This window comes from Mustela nivalis, assembly GCF_964662115.1.
Source record: "Mustela nivalis genome assembly, contig: HAP1_SCAFFOLD_379, whole genome shotgun sequence".
NCBI lineage: Eukaryota > Metazoa > Chordata > Mammalia > Carnivora > Mustelidae > Mustela > Mustela nivalis.
The window spans coordinates 488,666-500,750 of NW_028136271.1; positions in this window are offsets into that span (position 1 = coordinate 488,666).

A 12,085-nucleotide genomic window follows, 5' to 3' on the forward strand; every position below is an offset into this window, starting at 1 on the left:
AATCACTTTCAATCCAGTCCTAATACAGAGTAGGAAGAAAGCATTCCAGAAAAATTTTGTTTTCTTTAATCAAGCTGGAAAATAACGGGCCTTACACGAATGCCCTTTAGGAAGACAGTTCTTATAGTTTTATGTTGATGGAAACTAACATTACATTCGAAATGCATGTTAAAACCATGACTGTAGACTAACTACCACTTTCAGTCATCAGAAGATGAAAAATGGTCAAGAGTCACCCAAACTGAATCCTGGTTCCTCCTGGAAAATGTGTTCCTAAATATTTTCCCCTTGAACTACTGTGCTCTTTCTGTATCTTACACAGCAAACACTGCGATGCACAAACACATCCAGAAGGCCTTTGAGGACTGACAGCCTGCTGGAACAATGAGGAATTCACCCGGGTTTCTGCCTTTCTGCCGGGCCCAGAAAGTTTTGTGTAACCCAGGTGACATGTCATGAGAATACAAGTGTGCCTCACACCGTACGTATCACCTCCTCAGGGTAGACACCAAAATCCATGTTTGTATATGAAAATCCGAGATGCGTCCAGAAATCAAGAGTAATTCTGTCATCTTGAAAGAAAAACACACTGTTGCGCTACCACATGCCTCGTTTCTCCTCGAGTGACTGCAGGAAGTAGGGATTGCAGTCAGAAGTCTCAGAAAGAAAAATTAGAGTAAGGGCAACACCTGAAGTTTATTCCTGAAAATAGTTGGAGAACGACTGTGACCAATAAACCAGGGCTTAGTTCATGAGAGTATGTCAATGAGTTTATACCATCCCATGTCCTGGTCAAACCCTCATGTCTCGGAGATGGAGGGACATCTTCATCTTCCAGAGCTACTATTAGGGAAAAAGGTGGAGACAATACTGACTGAGTCCCTCCTTCAGCAGGAGAGCCAAAAACACCTTGCCCCTCCATAATCCCAAATGAAAATAAACATCTCGGGGCGCCTGGGTGGGTTAAGCTTCTGCCTTTGGCTGGGATGGAGCCCCACGTAGGGCTCTTTGCTCAGCGGGGAGCCCACTTCCCTCCTTCTCTCTCTGCCTGCCTCTCTGCCTACTTGTGATCTTTGTCTGTTAAATCTTTAAAAAAAAAAAAAAGAAAATAGACATCCTTATTTCCCTCAGAAAACATTTCTTTCTTACACCTAAGGAAAGCCATATTTGTAAAGATTAATTGCATAGGAGACTATTTCATACCAAAACTTACAGAAGACACCAGATGTTTTACTCTAAGGAAACTTTAGTGTCAAATGTCTTCAATTTCAAACATTTTTTTGAATAAAAGAAACGACTCATTTAAACCCATCAGAAAAGGGCAGCTCAATCAAACGAAAGGAAGTAGTTATAATAAAGATAATTTTTTTTAAATATTTTATTTATTTATTTGACAGAGATCACAAGTAGGCAGAGAGGCAGACAGAGAGAGAGGAGGAAGCAGGCTCCCTTCCGAGCAGAGAGCCCGATGCGGGACTCGATCCCAGGACCCCGAGATCATGACCTGAGCCGAAGGCAGCGGCTTAACCCACTGAGCCACCCAGGCGTCCCCCTGGCTCCAACTTCCAAAGATGGTGTATGAGATACCTTTGGTGGGAAGGAATGAAGATCAGCAACTGTCCTTGATTCTGCTTCTCAGGAAGGCATTGTGATGTGGTGCCCAGGACTTTGGAGACAGACACACGCTTGGTGCCCTCCGGCTCTGCCGCTAAAGCAACACCTTCCAGAGGGCAGCTGCAGGCACCGGGTGGCGTCACACAGGGTCAGACCCGGGAGGCACTCAGCTATGTACCCCTTCCACCATCCTGCTGGGGTTAAAAAATTTCCTATATATATTTAAAAAAAGAACCAGAATAGTGGGAATGAATGAAAGATAAAAGTTTTCCTATGAAGTAGTGGTAGTTCTCTTGTAGTACTTTTTCTCTCTCTCTCTCTCTTTTTTTTTTTCTTTCTTGGTTTGTTTTCTGGGGAAGGGGCCTGCCATGTGGGTTTTCAGTCAATGATGTTCCCTGACTTAAGTCATCCCGCCCCCCTCAAGGGGGTGGGCTCTGAGGAAACTTTTTTTTTCAGGCTTTTGTTCTCTGGCGGTTTTTTGTTTGTTCATTTTTTTTCTCACTTTGACCGCTTTTGATGGTTTTTGTAGTTTTAGAGGAAAACAAACTGCACCCTGATCTCCCTCTCAGAGAGAAGCCTCAGTCTGGCTGCAGAGCCCAAATAAGTTCCCCCTTGGCCACTGGCAGAGCAGGTTCCAAGTTGCTGTCCCTGGGGATGGAGGATCTTTTGCTTGTACCCAAAAGCACAGCAGCAGCAGCTTTGGGCACCTCTAGACTGCTAGAGAGGTTCCAAGCAGCAATCGCACACTGAGATTTTCCCGCTGGCCCGGGCTGGGAGTGCCTGGTCTTTCTGGGTCTAAGAGCGCCCACCTTGCCCGCACCAATTTCAGGGAAGGCAGAGGTTCGCGCGCGGGTCTCAGGCTCTGAGAATGGGGCACAGGTCTGAGAGCACCAGGCTGGGCCTTCGCGCACCTCACTGGGGCGAGAGTTTGGTGCAGGCTCTGAAACAAGGGCCTGTATCAAAGGGCACTGGCTGGGCCTTTATACCTCTCTCAGGGGAGTATCTCAGGCTCTATAGCAGGACTCTTGCATTCTGCCGCCTGGTGTGGCTCCCATCCCCTCACAGGAAATGGACCCCATGCATTCTCAGTGCCCTGGCAGCTTAGGGACCAAGAGCTGGTTTCTCTGCTGCACTCTCTGCCTCAGCGCCACGGGAGGCTTCCTGGGACCGGGGACTTAAGCCCCTGTCCCTAGCCGCCCAAAGTCCTACAATTTCCCCTGAGATCCTTTGCTCTTTTGGAGTGCTTTCAACCAGTCTCCGAGTTAATGCTGGTCCCCAGACGCAGGGCACTCTCGCTCGTATTGGGGTATTACTTTCCAACTGGTTGCCTCTGGTAGCTCCCTCCCCCTTTTGTTTATCTTCTGATATCAGTTCACAGTTCCCACCCCGCTTTACCTGCCCACTGGCTTCTTCTCCCCCTGTAGAGATCCAGACGTGTATAATTCTGATCTAAGGCTGATTTCATGGGTGATTGGAGTTCATGGGTGATTGGTAGGTAATCAGCTCATTTTGGGGCACAAGTTGAAAAGACGCCTCCTCCTACTTCTGCGCCATTTTGTTCCCCCTCTTAACTTTTTTTTTTTCATTGTATTTTACAGCACAAGTAGAGGGAGAGGATGAAAGAGAAGCAGGATCTGCACTGAGCAGGGAGCCAGATGCAGGGCTGGATCCCAGGACCCTGGACAGATACTGCACTGAGGGAGCCACCCAGACACCCTTTTAGACCTAGGATGCAGGTAGGAGAAGCAAGCCAGGGGTTCCTTGGCCCAACACTAATGACTATGGCTCAGACAAATCCATCTTCCACTGCAGGCTTCCAGATACTCTGCGAAGGAGACATTCCCCTTCCTATCCCTGAATGCTCTGCCAGTTCAAGGCAGATCCATGTTTCTGAGGGTTCCTCTTTGGTCATTCTGTCAGGGACAGCCAAGACGGCTCTAAGCCTGTGTGGACCCCAGGCCTGGGGATCCCAGCCCTGAACTCTTTGCTCTGCCCTTGATGACCCCAGAATAGATCAATTCAGCAACTGTCAATCCATGCCAGGCCAGGGAACAAACACAGCAGTACACAAGATCAACTCGCCTTGGTCCCAGGAGCCTGGATTCCCCAAGGAGGGCTTCACCTGGTCTCTGAAGGGGATTCTGGGTGTTCCAAGATGGCCATGGGTGGAGCCCACCAGGTAGAGAGGCCCCTGGAGAGTGTCCACTGGCACTGAGCAGACGGAAGATCCCCTCAGGCCTTCCCTCAAGGCTCCACTGTGCCCTGGGGAGAGAAAAGGGCCAGCCACACCGCACCGGGGCCGCAGCTCAGCCGCCCAGGAGCGGCAGCGGGCCTAGCCTGGAGCTCAAGCAGTGGCAGGGAGGCCGGGACTGGGCGGGGGTGCTGGGGTCCTGGAGTCAGCAGAAGAGCAGCTGGAACTGGCAGGGGGCGCAGCCAGGCCCCTCACCGGACAGGACAGACAGGAGGCTGGGCGAGGGCGCGCGGGCCTGCAGAGGCCTGCACCGCTGTTTGCCGCCCCCACCCGCCGCAGCGCGCCCGCTCCTGCCTGCCCTGCCCACCGCCTTCTGCGGGCCCAGTGAACTCACTGCGCAAGTAGCGCCTCCCGGGGAGGCAGGGGTTCTGGGCTGGCGGGGCAGGGCATGGGGGAGTGCATCGGTGCCCCGCTGACTCAGGTACTGAAGGGCTGGGGAGGGGTAGGGGCGCTAGGGAGAGAGGGAGGCTGTGTTCCTCCTGCCCGCTGCCACCTGCTGCTTCGTCCAAGGGAGCGGGAGGGGGGCCTGGCAGACAGGTTGCTGCTGGCCTGGTGCTTCTATGCCCCATAGCCCTTGCCCCACAGCCCTTGCCCCACAGCCCTCGCTCCACTTCTCTGTATCCAGGGAACCCGTGGGGCCCTACTGACATCAAGAAGCCCAGCACCACTGGGCTTGTCTGACCCCCAGAGAGACGCCTGTGCTGACAGGCTTCTTTTCCAGAACTTGATGGAAAATTTTGCCCCTCAGAATTGCCGGGCTCCCCAGCCCGAGAGGAGCTGGTTCTGCCCACGCAGCCTGGGCCCCACTGGGCCCCCTCCACCTCAACTGCCTTTTACCCAGGAGCCCCAGGATACCATTCCTTTCTGGCCCATGGACCCCTTTCCCCCACCCCCACCCCCACACCACTATTTTGGGGCTGCGACCGCCCTGGGATCACTTCCATCTCCGGCCCCCTAGCCCACAGGTCCTTGTCCACCTCCAGGCCTGACCCCTGGCCCCTCTAACCTCTGGGGTCACTGAAACCCTTCCACTTGGGGGCCACTGGCATCTGTGATCCCAGACTCCCGGGACTCCCCTCCACCTTGGAGCTCCCTACCCTGTTTCCTCGAGGAACTGCTGTGCCTAGAGCACCAAAACCCCACATTCTCAAGCCAGCTGTCTTCGGGCCAGGGACTCAGGTATCCTCAGGGACCCTCCTTTCTGGGGCACATACTCCTCTCTGTGCAGGAGAGACCAGAGAGAGCAGGCTTGGGGATCCTTCACTCCAGCTGGATGGAGGGGCAGAAGCTGGGGTGTGTGTGAGGGGGTGCTCACAGGTGGCCTCCCTGGGTAAGGAGCTTCCAGGAGGAAACTTCAGGGCGAGGCCAAGATGTGGAAGCCTCAGGAAGCACTGGCTGCACAGACTCCAGGCTCCTGGCTTGGGCAGTGGGCATTTAGTGGCCAGAGCCCTACAGGGCCAACCCCGTCCAAACCCACCCCACCCTGGCTGGCTTTTTTGTCTTGAATTTGCACAGCATTTTTTTCTCCAGTATGAAATTGAAAGCTTTGCTTTGGAAAGTTTTGTGTCCAGGAGGCTCCTGGGCATCCACTTACTTTATTTCCGGAGGCTAGTTGAGGAGGGTGGAGTCTTTGGGACCTTAACAGCAGGTCTCCTGATCCTTCCTGACTTCCTTTTTTTTTTTTTTTAGATTTATTTATTTGAGAGAGAGAAAGAGATAAAGAGCACACCACAGAACACATGCAGGCACAGGTGAATGGGCCAGGTGAATGGACCTGTGCCAAAACAAAGAGTCAGATGCTCAACCAGCTGCAACCACCCCCCCCCCCGCACCCCTTTTACAGATGGGTTACATCTACACACTGTTAGGTGCTTTTCCTGAACCCAGCTAGTCTTACAGCAGTCCTAGGACACTGTCTCTTGCCCAGAGTCTCTGGTCAGTACCAACCCATGCCTCAAGTGTGGGAATGACTTCTTCCTGACTCCTTTTTTTTTTTTAAGATTTTTTATTTTATTTTATTTATTTGACAGAAAGAGACCACAAGTAGGCAGAGAGGCAGGCAGAGAGAGAGAGAGGAGGAAGCAGGCTCCCTGCTGAGCAGAGAGCCCGATGTGGGACTCGATCCCAGGACCCTGAGATCATGACCTGAGCCGAAGGCAGCGGCTTAACCCACTGAGCCACCCAGGCGCCCTTCCTGACTCCTTCTTATTAACTCCCTGTCCAGCCCGGGTTGCCCACCCCCCTCCAGGCTGTCCTAGTTGTATATATTGGATCTCTGTAGATAGTGGGCACCATCAGATCCTCACCTGTCATGACCGGCGCAACAAATCAACCAGGAACATGAGGGTAAGAGGAAGAAGAAAAGAACTCGAGAAGCAAAGAGATGGGGGGCAGGAGGAGCACTGAGGAGGATGTCCAGCAGTGCTAAGTTTATTCAAAGCATTAAGGCCATATATATAGTGACATTACGTCTGTGTTTAGTTAAGCAACTACGGTTCCTCATGACGCCAAATGGCTGATGCCAGTACAAATACAGCAAACCTGAAAGTAATTTATGGGCTGTACTAAGGCAGCAAGGGCCAGCAACAAACTTTTTAGCCCAACCGAATTGTTCTCATGTGTTTAGTAAGCGTGTGGGAAGTCACGTAGGCGAGCGTACAACACATAGCACAGACTCTTTCCCAGTGCTACTGAACTTTTTCCGTCCTAAACCTTTTGTTAGTTTATTTGGACTTTAAAGGAGGCACAAATCAGGGTCTGGTTCGGTTCTCGTCTCAAGCCTTATTGTGGCCTCCCACACTCACCGAAATGAGAACATGGCTCAGGGTTATGGAGTGAATATACCCTTTAGGAAACATTAAAGGACGTAGCATAACTGGTCCGGGGTCACCCAGCCTGTGAGAGGCATGGGTGAGATTCAGACTGTACTGGGTCCCACAGCCATTTTCAGCTCACCTTAGTGTCCAACCTGGTCCCAGAATGTTCCTGCTCAGGACTTTGCTTTGTGCTGAGCTGGGCTTGCTTCCTGCCTGTGAAGCCATTTTCACAGTGTGTCCCCAGCCCACCCTCTCACATTGAGCATCAGTGCTGCCTTGGCTGGCCTCTGTTGATCGTGCCGTTCCTCTCCATCCCTCTGTCACCCCTCCGGCCCACTGTCCTACTGCCCTCTGTCCAGTGGGCCAAGTTCTGAGTTTCTTGCCTACACTTCCTCTTAACTGTGCTCTGTTGAAATCCTCTCTAACAGGGAGGACCTGCTTATCAGAGCAGCTTGATTTGGAATCCGTCTCCCCTGGAGGTCAGAGCTTCTGACCATCATGTCCCCAGCCTCAGCACTGGGGATGCCTGCCCAGCCTATTCTGGGTGCTCGTGGAGCTCTGGGATCTTGGAGAAGATTTGCCATGAAAATAAGCATTTATACATAATACGGAAGAGAAGATCTGAGGAAAATGAGTGGGTGTCATCTGGTAATGTTTGTGTTAGGATGGTTCTGAAATTTCTGGGCCCTGAGTTACCAAGAATCCTAGGTTGCCCAGCTGGAAGGACCTCAGTTAGATCAGCTGGGCTCCTCACCTCATTTGACAGATGGGAAGTTGAGGCCCAGAGCTTAGTGCCACAGAGCAGGAGTGAGGAGAGATGTTAGTGACAGGAAGAAACCATAGGGTAAGCACAAAGTGGCTGAGCCTGGGCTTTGTTTATGCAAATGAGTTGCTAAAACAGTGGACCTGAGGCTGCTGACCCTATCTAGTGCCCAGCAAGAAGTAATACCAGCCCACACCTTCTGAGGTTTAACTCATGCCAGGAATGATTCTCAGTGTTTTATTTGTGGGCACCTGGGTTTCTCAGTTGTTCAGCTGAGGTTATGCCCCCATGGTGCTGGGATATAATCCTCCCCAGGCTTCCTGCTCAGTGGGAAGCCTGCTTCTCCCTTTCACACTCCCCCTGTGTGTGTTCCCTCTCACCCTGTCTCTCTCTCTCTGTCAAATAAATAATAAAATCTTAAAACAAGAAAAACAACACCAAAATGCTTTATTTGCCTTAGGAGATAGGGTCTGTTATGGTTACCATTTTAATGCATGGAAATATGGGCACAGGGGAGCTAAAGGAGTCCAAGGTCACACAGCTTGCAAGTGGAGGAGTCAAGATTTGAACCCTGGGCAGCCTGCCTCCAGAACCTGTATTATTTTTTCCCTTTGTGTATGTTATTTTTAAAAACCTTTCCCTGAATTCTAACAGAGATGTGTAAACATTGTTAAGCATGTAGTTTATTGATCATCACAAAGCTTAGGTTCTGAAGCATTGCAGCAAGCTGGGGTGGGCTTTGATGTCAGACCTGGTTGGAATCCAGTTTCTGGTGCTGCATGACCTTAGGTGACTTACTCAGCGTCAGTTTCTGCACTGAGTTTGGCAGCCTTGTGATGAGTAGATCGTGTGACAGTGCCTAGCGGGTTTGGTGCCTGGTGAGTGTTTAATAAATGGTTTTCTCTTCTTAATAATGAAGATTCTAAGTTGTGTTGGTTTTGTTAAGCAGTCAGAATACCTTCCTCATCGGTCAGTTGCCTGTCAGTCGCCTTGTAGGTACTTGTGATGAGTCATTTGGTAAGTCACTATATATAGCTGAAACATTTGGGGGTAGTGGGGGGACACCCCCCCTGCCCCCACTGCCCCTGCATTGAAAGTCTGTAATTTAAAATGTTCCACCTGTGTCTTTTTTTTTTTTTTAAACATAATTACTTTGGGACAGTGAAAGTTCTATGTCTTCTCCTTAGGGTTGTGACGGAGCCTTTGGGGACCTGCAACAGCTTACTTCCAGTTTCTGTCTGGCATGCTGATGGGCCAGAAGTTATTTTAACAACATTCCATCACATTCCAGGCACCTGGAAGAAGGAATATGTTGAACTTCTCGGAAATTATTTTTTGGAACTGTTTTTATTCTGAGGAATAACACATAAAAATTGAATGACCTTTATGGTTGACTTTTCCACTCTACATAATGCAAACTGAAAAACTCGTTGTTTTCAGCTGCTTCTGCAGCAGTGGGAAGAGCAAGCCTGTGGGAGTCCTCCCCAGGTTGGCCCCAGCACAGAGCTGCATCATTCTACACACCCCTCATGCCTTGTCTCCTTGTCTGTGAGGTGGTAATGATGGTGCAGGGAGCTCCAGGGGTTGTCGTGAAGGTTACAGAGATGGGGGGTGTAAACTTTGAACAGTGTGCCCCACATAAAATGCAGATCTGGTGAGCAGAGGCAGCTGCTCACATTAATTGTTGATGCCAAGGCACTGGAGTTCCACAACAGCCTATGCCTTTCTTTCCTGGGTCCTTTTAGTCTCAGCCACCACCTTAGAGAAAGTGACTCAGCAAGGCTGGTGCTTGTGGAGCCCTCTACAAAGCCAGCTAATTCACACGGGCGATGCCCTGGAGATAAGGGGGTTTTCCTGGGTGGTAGGACCCCATTTCAGAGGCTTAACTAGCCGGTTTCTCCTAACTGGTGCTGTCCTCCAGGGTCAAGATGAAGGCCTGCCAGGAGCGTGGTGGTCTCGCCAGAGTTTTCCACTGGAAGCATGAAGGACCCCATGGGGCCTCGTGCAGAATGACATGGGTGTTGGAGGGAGAACAGGGGGGACATCGCCTGTACCATCATGGGCAGGTCACTATATCTGGCTCACGCCGGCTTTCTTCCCATCTGGGAAATGGCAGAAGACCATGCTTTTTCACAGGAGGGATGAGGGTTTAGGGAGGTATTTGATGACTGTGTAGGGCTGCATGAGTAACAGAGTTGACGGAGGGGCCTTGGAGTCACAGACTTGGGTTCAGGCCCCTGCTGCTGCCACATAAAAGTAGATCGCTTGGGTAAGCCATGGACCTCAGTGTCCCCCTCTGTGCACTGGGGATAATACCTAGCATGTAGGTCTGTGACGGGTACAAAATAGAAGGCCATATTAGGAGCTTAGAGAAGAGCCTGGTACTCACTAGATTGTAGTTTTATGGTGATACTCTGGCATCACTGGTGTTGCAGACCTGGTCCTATCCTCTGGAAGCTTTGGCTGTGTGACAGATGGCTTATGAGGCCGTGGCTGACAGAAAGAAGCGGCGTCTGTCTTTTCTTAAGATTAAGGGTACAGAGGGGTGCCTGGTGGCTCAGTCTTTGAAGCATCCAACTCTTGGTTTCAGCTAAGGTCATGATCTCAGGGTGGTGGGATTGAGCCCTGAGGTGTGCTCTGCTCTCAGTGTAGAATCTGCTGGAGGTTCTATCTCCCTGTATTTGTGTGTGTGTGCTCTCTCTGTATCTCTGTCTCTGTCTCTCTCTCCCTAAAATAAATGAATCTGTAAAAATAAAGAAATACATACATGCATAAGTTAATTAATTATGGGTACAGAAATCAGTGATGGAGCTGGGCTAATGGGACGCTTGGCAGCAAAGACAGGTGCACCCTGCTTGAAGGCTCGGGGGTAGCTGCGGTGTCGCCAGAGGTGATGGGGGTGTGAGGAAGTTGCCTCATGCAGCATCCAGAGGGGAACTTAGATGGGGAGGGTTCCAGGGAGTAAATGCCCATGGGTAGGAAGCATCTTCAGATGAATGTCAGAGGGTGTCCTCATGGATGGGGAGGCACCCTTTCTCCCTGAAGCTGCCCACCAGTGGAGGTTTGCCTACTGGGGACATAACTAAATCATTGGGGTTTAGCCTCCTAAGCTGTTAATTTATGAAGATGTGGCCAAGACCTTGTCTCACTGCTTTTTAAAGAGAAGTAAATTAAACTGTTGTTTGGGATGGTGTTGTCTTCCAAAGGCTCATTCAGAGTCAGTGAGAGAGCTGTGGTGGGCTTTCCAACTTGTCTTGAAAGCCTGGTCCAGGCAAGGGTGAGGGATATTCCCATCTCTTGGGGTCTCTTGCCCTCTCTGTTTATGGCAGAACGTGGTTTTGGGACTGGTAAATAAACAGGCATCCTGTGCAGATCCTTCATCTCTTCGTGTGGCTGCAGTAGAGGAAATTCCCATTCACTGGGCACAGACTGTGGCTGGACGGGCGGTGTGGCGGGGCTCTCACCGAGCATTCTCCTTTCACGTAATCCTTGACCAGACATGAGTTTTGTGGTGTTGCCACTTTCCTGCTGGCCAGGAGGGAAGTTGAGGCCCAGGAAAGTTACACTTTCTCGCTGTGGTAAGCAGCAGAGCCATGTCAGCCGGTCCAGGCCCTGGCATTCAGGTCTGTTTGCTGTGAGCATTTCCTCTTGTGTTTCCAGCTTTTGGCCTGTTTGACCTATCAAACTATTGATGGTGTATTGATAATTCTAATACTCTCGACATTGTGAGAGATTAGCTCTTCATGTTGTGCTAGAAATGTTTCTTGCTGTATTTTTCTTTTAATTTAAAAAAAAAAAGTCAAAGTCCCACATTTCTGCCCATATGAATCTCCCTGAGTCTCCCTGTTGTGAAGTCATTGGGTTTGGGGATTTCTAGGGCAGGGGCCCTGACATAGTTGGTGGTGGCTTTGCCTGAAGGAGCCCATGGCTCAGGACTTAGAGTGGGGACTGGAGCAGTGTGAACTGTGGCCTGAAAACGTGTTCGTGTGTGCTGAGGTGGTGCCCAGATTCTTTTGGAGGATGAACTGAGGTTTTGATCAGTAGGTTAGAGAAACACTTGATGGAATAACACTGATAATTTTGTTTTTGTATTCAATCCTAATTTTGTGTTTTTGTTTTCGTGTAGTGCAGTGTGCTCTATGTTCTAAGAAAAAATTGGCAATCAATTCATACAGTATCATGATTTAATAATCCTTCCTCACTCACCGGGTCATATTTCAGGTTTTTATATGTAGTTTTTATATCTGTAGTTCTGTTTCTGAATTCTGCATTTTGATTCATTCCTTCATTTTTAAATTTCTTATTTTAAAGATTTTATTTATTTGAGAGAGAGAGAGAGAATGAGCTAGGAGCAGGGGCAGAGGGAGAAAGAAAGGGAGACTCCTCACTGAGCAGGGAGCCTGATGTGGGTCTCAGATCCCAGATCTCTGAGATCAGTACCTGACCCAAAGGCAGATGCTTAACAGACTGAGCTACCCAGGTGCTGCCACATTCCTTCATATTTTTATTTTTTACTCCAGTGCTGCACTGTTTGGCTGGTTGCTTCAGTTTCTGGGAGGGAGGGAGATGACCCCATCCCCTGTTCTTCTAACAAGTGTGCTTTTGCTGCGTTGACTGGAGAAGGGCCAGGCTTCCTGAAGA